The 14349-nt window shown below is 38.3% G+C and overlaps 1 protein-coding gene and 1 pseudogene across 1 annotated transcript in view; one reads left to right on the forward strand and one right to left on the reverse strand.

Annotated features, from left to right (window-relative positions):
• IQGAP2 (IQ motif containing GTPase activating protein 2) overlaps nt 1–14349 on the reverse strand; it is a 266860-nt gene that overhangs the window by 172964 nt on the left and 79547 nt on the right. The window lies entirely within an intron of this gene.
• On the forward strand, nt 3993–4111 carry LOC111729468 (annotated as a pseudogene).

Here is a 14349-nt window from a genome sequence, read left to right on the forward strand (position 1 = left end):
TACTATTTAGCATCAGCAGGCAGAACCGCCATGTACGAATGTATACCAAAGTTGCGGTCTCTAATTCTCTCTATTGATATCCTTTCTTCCACTTAGGCAACACTACCATTCTAATGAGTTTCTACTATAAACTTGATGCTTTAGATAGGTTTTCATTTAACCCTTACAACAGCTAATTTTCCATTTGAGGAAATAATTCAGTGATCACACAATGGAGTAAGTGATAGATCTAATTTCTAATTATTGTTACCCAACCTTTTCCCCAATATCCAACTCCTTCGATGAAGTAAAAAGAAACGAAAAATCTCTGCTTTAAGTTGTCTTCCTTATATACCTAACATTTTAAATCGTTCCCAAAATATAACAGATTAGAATATAAAATGGAGTAAAAACATTACTGTGATTTGCATTTGCATGTTCTATCTTCTAATTATGAAATCAAGAGTTGGCTCCCATTAGGGAGAACAAAACTCGGGGTAGCAGTGAGCAAGTTCAAAAGGCAGATGTGAGTGTGTACTCGCCTCCCTGAAATCACGTCACACAGATAGATGATGCATATTTGTGTATGCATCCAAAGATATACAAAGTCGAAAAATATTCTGGACTAAAGGCATATGAGATCCCTAATATTATTTCCCTTATCGTTTAAGCAGTAACCTGCCTCAGGGGGAAAAACTTATTTTATCTTCCTTGGTAGATTAAATAGACCACTTAAATTATTACTGACACCATTATTTGGTCTCAAGCTGCCATTTTCTTCACTGTCTTACCAGCTGTTCTATCTTCAGTTGCTCAAGAATCCCAGTCATAGAGAAGAGGACCACTATCTCACCTTCTATATGTATTTCTTTAAAAACAGCATTTACAAATAGAAGTATCTTTGCCAATTTCTAAATCGGCACTGGAAACAAAATTTCAAGGTAAGATAGCAATTCTTCTTTGAAAAGCAACCAGATGACTAAAGTGATCACATAATGCCCCCCTCCATATTTTCTACAATTCTCATTACATTTTGTGCTCTTCTGACCAATTAATAATATTTCTACTATTCTGGAGAATTCAGAAAAATTTTAATTCAAATATAGTCCAACATAGACCTAAAATTTGATGAGAGACATCAAATTTGATGAGAAATATCATGAGTGGACTTAACTTTTGTTATAGCTTTATATTTTTGTAAGCCAAACAAATACAAAAGCTTAAAAAATATCTAATACCTGAAACTCTAGTAGGATGCTTATCTTTTTTCAAAAACAATAAAACATATTAAAACAACTTAATATTTTAGTAACATTTTTGGCAACCAAATTGCATTGATTTATATTGAGTTTATAGTCAAATAAAAATTTTAAGCCCATTTCCTACATACTATTATTAAACTATCTCCTTTTTTAAAGATTACCCCCCTTGTTCTTCAGTGAAAACATTTATATCTCTCAATCCACTTCTGTTCTGACTTTCCTGCTGATCTCTCTGCTGACCTTTATTTTTTAAAGAAACAAAAACAAAACAAAACAAAAAATGACTATTTTTCTAAAAGCACAGCACTTTCAGTATTTGGAGTCCTGCCACTTAACATCTGGACATCTTTCAAATTGAAATTCAAGTTGGTGAAATGTGCTTTGCTTAAATAATTTTTTTTTGTTGTTTAAATAATTTTGAAAGCAAATAACGAATTTGGTTCGTTAGTTGCATACTTTTTTACCTCTGTCCTCAAGCTATAATCTTTCAAATTAACTATTTTTCTTCAAGATGAACTCTTAAATGTTAGAGGCAATAACTGAGCTACTAAGTATTTCTCTCACCCCACTTTTTAGGAAAAAGAAAAAGACCTAGGAGATATATGCAATTCATTTTCATTCAGTCGAACATGTTTTACTGGAATTAAGCCACAAAAGATTTTTTTAAAAAGTTTTATTCAGAAGAATTACTTGACAAAATAGTCACAAGATTCCTCAATTCTCAAAGAATGTATAAACACTTATCTAAGTAACAGCATCATTTACATATCATTTTCAATCTTTTAACAGGAAAGATAGCAAAGGCATCCATTTATTATGCAACAGGATTTCTTTTGGAAAGGCATGTGGATTGATATTTGACTGGCTCAAAATGTCTGGTTAAAAATTGCATGGAAAGGCATGTGGATTGATATTTGACTGGTTAAAAATTGTTAATGCTGATCTAAATTCTTAACTCAAGACACAGTAGGTCAGCCAAAGCAGTGGCTACGAACCCCAAATAAATGTGCCAGAGATCAAATACCAATAAATTACAAGACTCTAATGTCAGAAACATCTGAGCTATTGTACTGAGTATCACAATGCCTGTCACATGGGCGATAGGTTTCTCTTTCATTTCACCTAACTAGCTGAGATCTGGACAAAGAGACCGGGAACACAGATACACTGAGTTCAGCTGAATGCACTCTTCTAGGGCCTACTTCTGTATTCAAAGCACTACAGCGTGACTCAAAAACAATGGTGGAGGGAAAACACAGTCTTTACCATCAAATAACACAGGCTGATTGGGAAGGGAGGGCGAGGCAAGTACAGTAGAACATAACGTTTAATACAAGATCATTAGAACGAATGTCAAAAAAGTTATAAATCATGTATGTGCTAATAGAAATCGCTTCTGATTTCAAGAAACAATTGCATCTAACAAAGCTTCATGGAGTACAGGCTCCGGATGCAGTTGATAGAGAAATTGAGGTGGGAGAGGGACACAAACGAAGGGTTTTGGCCAGGAAAACTATATGATCGGGGCTACATTTCTGGAAGATTAATCGAATGGCAGCATGCAGGACAGGCTGGGAGTGGGCAGAGCAAATGCAAGCAGCTAGCACACTGGCAGCTGGAAAAAGAAAAGTAGATATGGAAAAGGTCATCTGCAGAGATAGCAAAAGATCAGGTGTGTGGTGAAGGACAGTGGAATTTTAAATGTGATTGACTTTTTAGGACCTGGGGTCCATAATTTTAAAAACGGAGGAAATCCCATATCCTCCTCTCCCAGTTTCCCCTATTATTAACATCTTGCATTAGGATGGTGTTTTGTTACAACTGACGAGCCAATAACGAGACATTATCATTAACTGAAGTCCACGGTTTACATTAGGGCTCACTCTTGGTGTGCATTCTATGGGTTTTGACATATGTATGACATATATCCACTATTACGAGTATCACACCGAATAGTTTCACTGTCCTAAACATCCTGCATTCCACCTATTCATTCCTCTGCCCACCCCCTCCTAAGTCCCTGGCAACCACTGATCTCTTTGCTGTCTCCATAGTTTTTCCTTTTCCAGAATGTCATATCGTTGAAATTCGCAGCCTTTTCAGGCTTAGCTTTTTTAGGCGCCAGCTGGCCTAACAGCTTCCACTAACTCACCAGTGTCAGATCGATACTTCTGTGGCTTATTTGAAAGACGAGATGTTAGTAAACTTCAGTATCACAAATGTGTTTAGAAGGAATTCTAGCAATTTTAAACATACTCACAAACCAACTGAAGTATTTTAATATGCAAGATTTTACCAGTTTCAGACCATTGTCCCTATAAAGAGTAATGCATTGATGGCAGACAGACTTGGTTCAAGTGCAGGGCTTTCCCTTCTGCCCTGACTCTGAGCAAGCTAATCTTTGAAAATTCAGGGGTTTTAAAAAGTGTATTTTGGGAAAAATACCATGTTTCTCAAAGTAGTGCTGTAAGGACTAATCAAGATATCCTGCTTAAAATATTTAACACAGCGCCTGGCACAGAGGAAGCACTCAATAAATAGCAGCTATTAATTGTTTCACAATCTCTAAGTTTTCCACCAACAAAAAGCATTAATCTAGCCAAAGCTATGAGAGTTTAAATGTAACATTTTATAAAACTTATATACATAGTAAACAGTTGTTAGAAGCAAAATACTGCCATTGTTAGGAAAAATATTTTTTAATGAAAATTGTCAGAGATTCTTGATAAGTCTAAAAAGCTAAATACTGTGTCTTACAGCCATGCCACCCTGAACAAGCCCGATCCTGTCTGAACTCAGAAGCTAAGCAGGGTCAGGCCTGGTTAGTACTTGGATGGGAGACCACCTAGGAAGAACAGGTGCTTTAGGCGTAAAATAAATAAATAAATAAAAATAGAAATAAAATTAAAATCTAAATATCGCATCCTCAGTTAAGGCTGGATAATACTCAAGAACCACTCCAGTCTCACTGTAGTTCTAATTAGCTTTTTCCTTGCTTAATTCAATAGATGATATCACACCTTAGAGTTTAGTTTCTTTAGAGACTGACACCAAGAAGCACATGTTATCTCTTAAAGGTCACCAATAAAGAAAGCAATTAAAGGGTTTTTATTTCACGGAATGGAAAGTTAGCTAGCTACTAACGCAGAAAGGTTAGCATGCGTCAGCTCAGCATGAGAGAGATTGAGAACCCATGAAGCTCAGGGTTGCTTAGGGGTCTTTAAATTTTCCCTTTGACGATACAGAAACCTTACTCAAAGTGTGAGTTCCACACTGAATCTGCCTTACACTCTCTGTGTTTAGATATCCAGCAACTATTTTGGGAGAAGATTCAGGACCCTATTCTGTAATAGCAAATTCTATCTTTTGGCTAATAGTCAAGTTCCAATACAATTTCTGTTTCCAAATAGTTTGATTTTTAACACTAACAGACAACGAGAATGAGTGGAAGAATCCATCTCCAAAGCCCCACTAGAGATGATCTAAAATGTAATATGTTCTTGCCTAGCGATTTCTATAAAAGGAACATATGCCAATTATCTCTATGCATTCATTTAAGGAAGACACTTCTTCATTGCCGTTGCCAATACTTATTTGGAAAACTTTCTTGGAACATATGGGTGCTTAATAAATAATTCTTGAGTGAATAAATGGTATCTAAAAAGATAAGAACTAAAATGGTGGCGAGGAAAGGAGCTGAAAGCACTTTGAATAAAAGCTACAAGCCCAGAGATCAGGAATAAACCTGTGTAGCTCTGGAGGGCAGACCTTCTCAGGAAGCAGCAGAAGGTGGACTTGGAATGTCACTTAGAGGTTTGTTAGCAGAATCTGCTGATCCAATTCTATGGTTTCCCAAAGCTTATTAAGAAGATTTTTTTTTTTTTAAAAAGAAACTATCCTATGGAAATTAGCACTCATAAAATGCAAGTCTCTTCAAAGCCTCCCTCAATGTCCCTTATAAGAAAAAGCTCCTTTCTCCTTTTATTGTCACTAATTTATTAATAAATTCTAACAGCAGCAACCATTTCTTCCTCGAGAAAGCCAGTAATGGGAACAGAAAGATGCTGTGCTGGGACCCAACTTTATTCCTATCTCTTATAAACATTTCCCCACAACTGCCCCTCTGCTCAGCAACTCCCACACTTACCAGGAACCATCATTAGTCATAAGGAGTCTTGACTATACAAATATGCAGACCTTTATTCTTTACTTAAACATTAATTGAGCACTTTCTGTGTACTAGGCTTGAAAAAGTTAGGTGACTCCACTGTACCTTGCTTCCAGAGTGGCCTTGGCAAATGCAGTAAGCAAGCAATTTGAGTACTGTTTGGAGCGGGGTCCCCAACCCTCCCCCACACACAGACCAGGGGCTGCATGACAGGAAGTGAGTGGCAGGTCAGCAAGCAAAACTTCATCTGTATTTGCAGCCGCTCCCCAGTGCTAGCATCACTGCCTCAGCTCCACCTCTGATCATCAGCATTATTCTCATAGGAGCACCAGTCCCTAGTGCCAAAAAGGTTGGGGACCGCTAGTATGGAGGATTGAATGAGATGATATATGTAAATTGCTTGGCACAGTGCCTGGTGTCATTCATTTACTCGACAAATATTTTTCAAAGGCTTACCTTGTGCTGGCACAGAGCATATGCTATAAGCAAAGACTACTTTTACGGGACTAAATCTCTTCTGAGGGAGCTATACAGCCCCTAAGAGCTTCTACCACAGAGACAGACCTCATTTGAGCATCATGGGAAGGCTCCTCTAAGGACACAACCCTAACATGAAATCAGAAGGACAGTGGGAGGTAACCAGGAAAGAGGGCACTTTAGCAACTGGGGTCTTGGATGAGGGCTCTAACGTGGGAAGGGTTCAGCCAAGAGACAGAGAGGTGACCAGTGTGGCTGGGTGGGATTGGAGGTTGGTGGCAGTGGCTGGAGATGAGTGAATGAGGCAGGACCAGATCATGCTAGGCCTGATTAAGGATAGAGATTTAAAAGTCAGAACTGATAGAATGTGGGCACTCTTGAATACAGAGGGTGAGGGAGAGATGGTGGTGCTTTTCATATGAAGAGGACTAGGAGGAGACCAAACCTGTGATTTTGTTTTTGGGGAAATGGTTATAGTTGGGGGGGGAGGGGTTACAAAGGAATGAATTTATATCTGAACATTTAAAGTTTGAAATAGTACACAGAAGTAGTAAAGAATGTTGAATTTGCAATGATACACAGAGCTGGGGCTCGGAGAAGTGGCTTGGGTTGGAGATATGCATTTGGGAGTCATCAGGAAGTTTCACCTACATTTATCTATAGCACAAAAAGAAAGTACAGATTGAGGAGAGAAGCGAGCCTGGTACTGAGTCTAGACAAACTTACATATTTAAATGTTGATTACACAGAATAGCACACCTGGGGGAGAGTGGCAGAATAGTTGTAATAACAAGATCACACAGGTGAAAAGGACCTTATCAGCTGATAACCTGAGCAGTGGAGACATGGTGACTAGCTCTCTTGCCCTCACTCACTTTGAAGGCACGCAGCTGAGCTGTACTCAACTATTCTGCCTGTCCCTGTCACCAGGATAAAAGCTGTCAAACAGAAGTCAGTGGCAGCAGGCTGATGAAAGGCAAGGGCAGGGAGGAATGCACTCATAGGTCTGCTGCCTGATCATTATCCTGATATTGTTTTGGTGAGGCACGCTCCTCTGTCAGCACACGACGCTCTAAAAGCCAAGGCCACTGCCAAAGTCAGCATTAGCTCTGATCATTCAGGGATTCAGAGCTTTAGCAGGGCATTTGGAAAGAATCCAGCAACCAGATCAAGTCTTGTGGGATGCAAGGTTCTAAACAGACATCTCTAAATGGCACCAACCAACAGGAGAATGCCTGTCCCCTATGAAAGAATACGTCTTTTCTTTCTTACTTTTGAAAGAAAAGTAACCAGGGATGTTTCCTTTCTTACTAAGACTCCACAACAACATAGGAAGGCATGGCATCAAAAGTCAATCTGTAACCACAGTAAAACTAATTATAAACTTTAAATAAATAAGAAAAACAAAAATTTAACAATGGAATTTTTAAAAAGCTAACCTAAACTTTACATTAGGTTTATTATATTTAGGAGTAACCTCTCATAAGAAGATGTTCAAAAATTCTCCAACTTTTAAAAATAAAACAAATTATTCATACTTCAGACATAAAGTCAGGACACATTAAACTATTTTTGTTGCATTATTCCCATGAAGTTTTGAAAAACCTATTTTAATTCAAGCATGATTAACTGAACTAAGACTGATTATAGCGTTATTTGGTTGGATGCCTACAGTGTAAGAATTCAAACATATACACAACTGACGATCACCTTCCTTCACTCCTTTTATTGTCCTCAGCAAGTGGTGGTGGCTATCATTTAATGGCCATTGAAAAAATCCTAATGGTGTTTTATTATTCACTGTCCCAAGCAGTGAATTTCCATACCTCAAAAAGACACTATAGCAAAGCTGAAGCTGGTGCTTACCTAAACGAACATGCTGATGAGTTGAACCACACTGCCTCACTAAATTTAATAAGAGCTACATCACACCTCGCGAGAACTACAAGTTGTTTACAGGAAAGATGCTTTTTATCTGAACAAATAGCCTGTTATTGACATTCTATTTCTATATGCATCTTAGAGTTCACGGAATAGAACAGTGACTGTACCTGCAGAATAGAAAGAACAACTGTATCTGTGCCAAATTGAGTCCCCACTCTTTCCACACAGAAGCAGCGCGACTTTCAGAGTCAACTTTGAGCTCAATATTGTCACTGCCTCAGCAACGATAGCAACCATTTCATTCTTCCAGACTCGACAGGGTAATTTCTCCATGGGCAAAGCAAAGGAGAGTGGCTCCCTCCCAGGTTGTGCCATAATTACAGATGCACAACTGTAGAGAACGCAGCAGGAGGGCTGCCTGAAACATAAAAGCTCAGGCTTTACTCCACGGCGGGATGCGGGTGGGGGTGGGGGCAGGGGTGGCAGGGAGACAGACAACCGGACAAGATAGACCCTCCAAATAAAAGCAGACCTTTTACATGCAATACTCTTCTGATTATCAAGAAATTATTCTTATTTTTTCCACATTTCACATTTTTCTGGCTCCAGCACCTTCTAAAAACTAAGGTCTAGTCATGTATGCTATTGCTTAGAATTCGGCAGAAATACTGCAATTAATGGCCGATTCCTTAAATGTGCATTGTGTTTCCGATACATAGCCCATAAAGTAGCCTATTGGGGATAGAAATGACAAGGAATTTGGAAACAGATCCTGGGCTCCAATATCTGTTCTGTTGCTTATTATATCACCTTGGCAATTTACTTTCTAAAACTTTCTGAAATTCAGTTTCCGCCTCAGTAAAATGGGGAACTACTGCAGCTCATCGGGCATTGTAAAATTAAATTAAAAATATTTAAGGCAAAATGCCCGGCATATATTAGGTTACCAGCAGCAATTACCATTAGAATAAGGCGAGTCCACGATCTGTGATTAAGCTCCAAAGATAAGAAAGCAACCTAAAATGATGACATTACAGGGAAATGTTTATGATAAAGTAAGAAAAAGAACACAGTATGAAACTACATAAATAGAGTGGTCAATGAAATAAATGAAGAGTCAGGCATTCGGGGGCTCATATACACTGGCAACGTTCTAGCTCTTCAGTCAGGTGATGGGTACCCCTATATTTAGTATTCCTTAAGCTGTGCATGTATGTTCAATGCACTTCTGTAGGCATGATATATTTTACATTTTGGTGTCTTTGCTCCAAAAATGTGAAAATATCTAAATATCCAATATGTAAAAATATCTAAAGTTAGAAAGAGAGGGGGCAAAGACGCCAAAATGTTTTATTATTTCTATAAGGCAAGGTTGTAAACAAAATATATTTTTATGCATTTCTATATTTTCTAAGTTTTTATAATAAGAAAAAAAATGTATATTATGACAATGCTACAGTGACAAAGACACACAGTCCGGCTATGGGAAGGAGGCGCCTCTTTCTCAGGTTACTACCTCTGCCAGGGAGCAAAGGCAGCCACTCTAACCAGCACCTGCCTTCACCTTTAATTAGATATCCACACTCAGGAAGTGAGGGCATGGTACAGACGCAGGTGAAAACAAGTGCTTGTAGTTTAAAAAAAGAAAAAAAAAGGAATTAACATTTGAGTTTTTACTGTGAGCTTATCTTCTCAGTAACAATTCTGTGAGCACCTCTTCTTACTCTCATTTAACAGGTAACTTAGAAAGTTTAAGCAACTTATCCAAGAGGCAAGTTAGGTTAGGAAGCAGACGACCTTGTTTGTAGACCTTGATACTGTCTTATCTTGAAATTGCAGCCTTTCCTCAAATGCTGGTGGGCATGTGTGTATGTGCATGATGATGCCATGCTTCGAAAAACCTCACAGATAACATGCTATGGTATTAAAATTTAAGAGCTCAGAAATTTTATTTTTTACAACAGTTCTCAGATCTCACATAGGAGAGCAAAGGAATCTCTCCTCTTAAAGGCGTTTTATTTTTGAATGGAGAAAAGAAGAGGACGATTTGTTAATAAAAGGTGTCTGAGGGTTGGAACAAGGAGGCTTGGCTCTATTTCTGTCTCTGCTACAAAAAGTGCAACACGATCCTTGGCAAGTCAAATGGTTGAACTTTAGTTTCCTCATCTGTCAAATGGATATAATCCATCTGCCTCATCTCCACACTTTGAATGGATTCTTTCTATCAAGAAGAAATATGAATGTACTTCAAAAAATTAAGCACCATGCAAAGGTGTGGCATTAAGAAAAATGGAAATGTGCAGATATCTGTTTATATAACTCTGTGTTCTGGCAAACAATTGGCCCAAGAGAATGCTGACACATCTCTTTGTTTTGAATTCTAATATGCACACTATGTTCAGTCTGAATGTGTACGGTGAAGACTACACAGGGTCTTTGGTCAGAAAATTGGGAGGTTTGGTTTTCCCTTGTACTGAAGTTCCATACTGAGATGGCCCATGGCTTAACACTGACTTGCTGAGTTTGGTCTATCAGCCAGACACTTAGGAGATGCTGAGTAAGCAGAAATTATAAAATAGTCCATTACTGAAACACAAGGACCCCTACCTACAGTAACAGGAAGCACCATAACATGGTATTCAAGCATATCCGTTCACAGCAGAAAAAAAGTTCCGATATTCATAAGGGCCTCTTAACCTTTGGGTTAAGGATGTGAATGAGCACCCCATCTTGTCTTCTGGATTACAAATGTATCTCTAAAACAATATAGCGTTTGGCATTTCAGTACACTCATCTCAAACAGCAATCTCATTTGGTCTTTTATGATACCCATAAAATTCTTAGCATGATTCCCGAACATTTTCCTATACAGCAGAGTGTTGACTAATCCTAATAACTCAGCTAGTGTAAGGAGGGGGAGCCCAGCAGAGAACACCAAGTGCCACACTTCCCATTTGAGAATGCCAAGTTAAAAACAAACAAAGCAAATGGCTCTTTTTTTTTTTTTTTTTTTTTTTTAAAGCTAGAGAACAAATGAAAGTTTCAAACTTAACAATGAATCTGGGTGAAACAAAGCAATTTTTATTTTCACTGAAGTCAATACTTGTTATAAAGACTGCACAAATAATGAAAGTAGTCCTATATTTTAGAAAAGATTTCTAAAAATCATCTTTGAAGTGATATTTCAATTACAAAATAGTTAAGCCTTGAATCTGCCCCCCCTCCCCAAAGCATCCTAGGTTGGAAGATCTCAGATAACCAGGTTTTTTAAGGAACGAAGTTGTATCCTCAAGCTCCAAACTGCAGAAGGCTGCACTAGTGGCCTTTACAATTCATATTAAACAAGCCCAGTGGGGTTTCATTCTGCTTTCCAATCAATGTTATTAAGATATAAGCCAACATTTTTCCCAACCAAATCACTTTCTAAAATCGTGCATTTGTTTCTACTGTGTTTGGAACGCATGTGACTGTAAATACCACTTATAACAAACTGACCCCTTTGACATGATCCCCACAACGCCCCATCGTGATCATACCTTTGCATAATCGCCTTGAATGCAAGCAGGACCTGTGACTTGCTTCTAACCAATAAAATATGGCCAAGGCGACAGACTGTCGTCCTCACAATTGCACTGTGTTATATAGAAGACTGTTTTGCTACTGAATTTGTGCTTGTCTTTCTCTTTCTACTCACTTGCTGGCTTTGAAGAAGCAAACTGCCACCAGTCCCCAGGAAACTGAATGCTGCCAACAACCACATGAGCAGGAGAGAAGTAGCTGCTTCTCCAGTTGAACTTTTGGCTGAGAATCCAGCCTGTCACCCACCACCTTAAGGGCAGCCTCCAGAGATCCTAAGTAGGGGACACGGTTAAGCTGTGGCTAGACTTGTGACCCACAGAAATTGTCAGATGATAAACATGTGTTGTTTTAAGTTGCTAAGTTTAGGTAATAGAAAACAAATACACCATCACAATAGTTATTCTCTGTAAAGTGAGTAATCCTTCCTTAATGATTTTCAATTTTGGTTCTCTGGAAGGACATGATATACCCTCCTAAGAGGTTTTTCCTCGTAAGAGCCACCTGTTCACTGGGTCACACTCTTTGCTAAGCGCTTCACACACACTGTCTCATTTTTCCCTACGACAGTCCTCCGAAGACAAGGACTGTTAATATTCCCATTTCACAGATGGGAAAACCGCAGGTCCCACGTCCTAGGTCCCAGAGCTACAGCCGTGGTCAACCCAGGACCATCTACTAAGAAGTTCTTGCTCCTTCTACTATTCCATGCTGCTTCTATCTGTCTCTCTTTTAATAACCTGTAAAACAGTACAGTTAATATTAAGGGCATTTTATCAAACTACATTTCCTTGTTTTATCACTGGGGAAGGAACTTTGAAAGAAAATAATCATTAAGGCATTATAGTGATATGTATCCTATTAAGTAAACATCAAAGACATGTCATTAGAGACCAAGGCTAAGGTCATCCACACCATCCATTTCCAATTACTATGTACAGATGTGAAAGCTGGACAGTAAAGAGCGCTGATAGGAAAAAAAAAATGACTCATTTGAAATATAATGTTGGAGGAAAGCTCTACAGATACACTGGCCCTCAGAAAGACAAACAAGTGGGTCCAACAGCCAATTAAGCCTGAAACATCACTGGAGGCAAAAAGACAAAATGAAGCTGACCTACGTTGGGCACATCATGAGAAGGCAAGGGTCCTTGGGAAAGACAATAATACTGGGAAAAATAGATGGCAACGGGAAAGGAAGAAGATTAAATATGAGATGAATTAACTACATAAAAGCAGCATCAGTCTACAGGAGCTAAACAGGGCAGCTGAGGACAGGACATGCAGACATCATTCATTCATAGGGTTGACAGGAGTCAGAGCAAACTCGACAGCATGTAACACACTTAGCTAAGACTTGCTTTCATTTCCATATACTGTGCTTTGTTTTATTAAATAATCTTTCCTGATTACAGAAGTGATTATTGGTTTATTATAAAAATTCAAGAAAGTTTGAAAAGTATCAGAAAGACCTATAATGTTTGTTCCGGCAATAAATATCAAGAAAATTTATAAATTTTTATGAGTACAACACATACTTTAGATATTATTTTGTATGAATTCTGTTTCAGTTACACAATATCATTAGACTTCACAAATGGCCCCAAATCCATCATTTGTATTGATATCATTTAACTAACCAGTCATTTATCCCTAGACATTCATGTTGCTTATAATTTCTCACTTTTGTAAATAATGTGGCAACAAACACCCTTGTGGAGGAATTTGCTGTGTCATAAAAATATCTGTTGTCAAATCATCCTCCCAAAAGAATGCATATTACTTATACACCCACATGAGAGGTATGAATGCCTGTTCTCTTAACCCTAGCAATAGGGATCATGTTTTAATCCTTGTCAATTTGGTAGGTAAAAATGAGATGTTTTTATAATTTTCCTTCCTTCAATTAATGCTTTTGAACATTTTTCATATGCTTGTTTTTGAAAGTGAATTATCTAATAAAGTAGGCCAAAAAAAAGCTCTAATTGAATAGTTCCTTATTTACTTATTTGAAAGAGGCTCTTATATGTCAACAAAATTCATGTTTGTCTTACATGTTACATTCCCCTCTAATCTTTTTTTCATAATTGATGCTCAGAAATTTTAATAAAAAAATTTTAAAGGCAACCTAATAAGCATTAATGTGCAGAACTACAGTATGTAAGGACGTTCCATAGCCTCATTAGAGATATGTCAATTGTCCTTTGACGATGTTCAAATTTTCAAAAGTAGTCATCTGTGCCATGTGCAAGCCCAGCATTAGGTCACAAAATTTGCTGAAATATTTCCATGTGTCAGATACTGTAGTAAATGTTGAAGAAACAGAGGTGAAGATAATAGAATTTCTATCCAAGCTTCTCACAATTTCAGGAGAGAGAACATTTGAGCTGTATGAGCCATCTCTGAGTTACTCAAAAAGTCTACACTAACTTTTCCTTTCCTGATATTAAGGCATTAGACAAGCTTTAATTTAAGAAGTTTAAATAAAACTTCAAATTCTTTGTCCAAGTAGATGTCAAAGGGAACTTCAATGAAAAATCTTCAGTGATGACCTCCTGTGTCAAACACTCACGCCCATATTCTAAGCCTCACAGCATGCAGGTGAAGCCTCAGGATGCCCCATCTCACCCCTCAGAAAGCTGTGTTCACAGGGAATTCTGACCACAAACCTCAGAGAAGTAGCCTCAGAAAATTCCTCAGGCACAGGCAGCTACATCCAAATCCCACCCTAATGAGGCTGACACAGCAGCTGACCCAGGACGGCCCACCTTCAGTGGCCAGAGGTCTGTAACATGGCCACCGCATTCAGCTCCGCTCAAATGAGAATGGCAGGACTTAGTGGTCTAGATTCTCTCCCAGGACTTTGTAACAGAAATGGGGAGAGGACTGTTGAGTTAGAAGAAGGAATTAAAGCAGAAAAAAATCCCAAGAGCTCAAAGGGAGCTCATCATTGGCTGGGATGTAAAGAATAAAGAACCTGCTGCTTTTGGGGGAGATAACTTA

The sequence above is a fragment of the Pteropus vampyrus genome, unplaced genomic scaffold (genome assembly GCF_000151845.1).
Source record: "Pteropus vampyrus isolate Shadow unplaced genomic scaffold, Pvam_2.0 Scaffold262, whole genome shotgun sequence".
NCBI classification, from domain to species: Eukaryota; Metazoa; Chordata; class Mammalia; order Chiroptera; family Pteropodidae; genus Pteropus; species Pteropus vampyrus.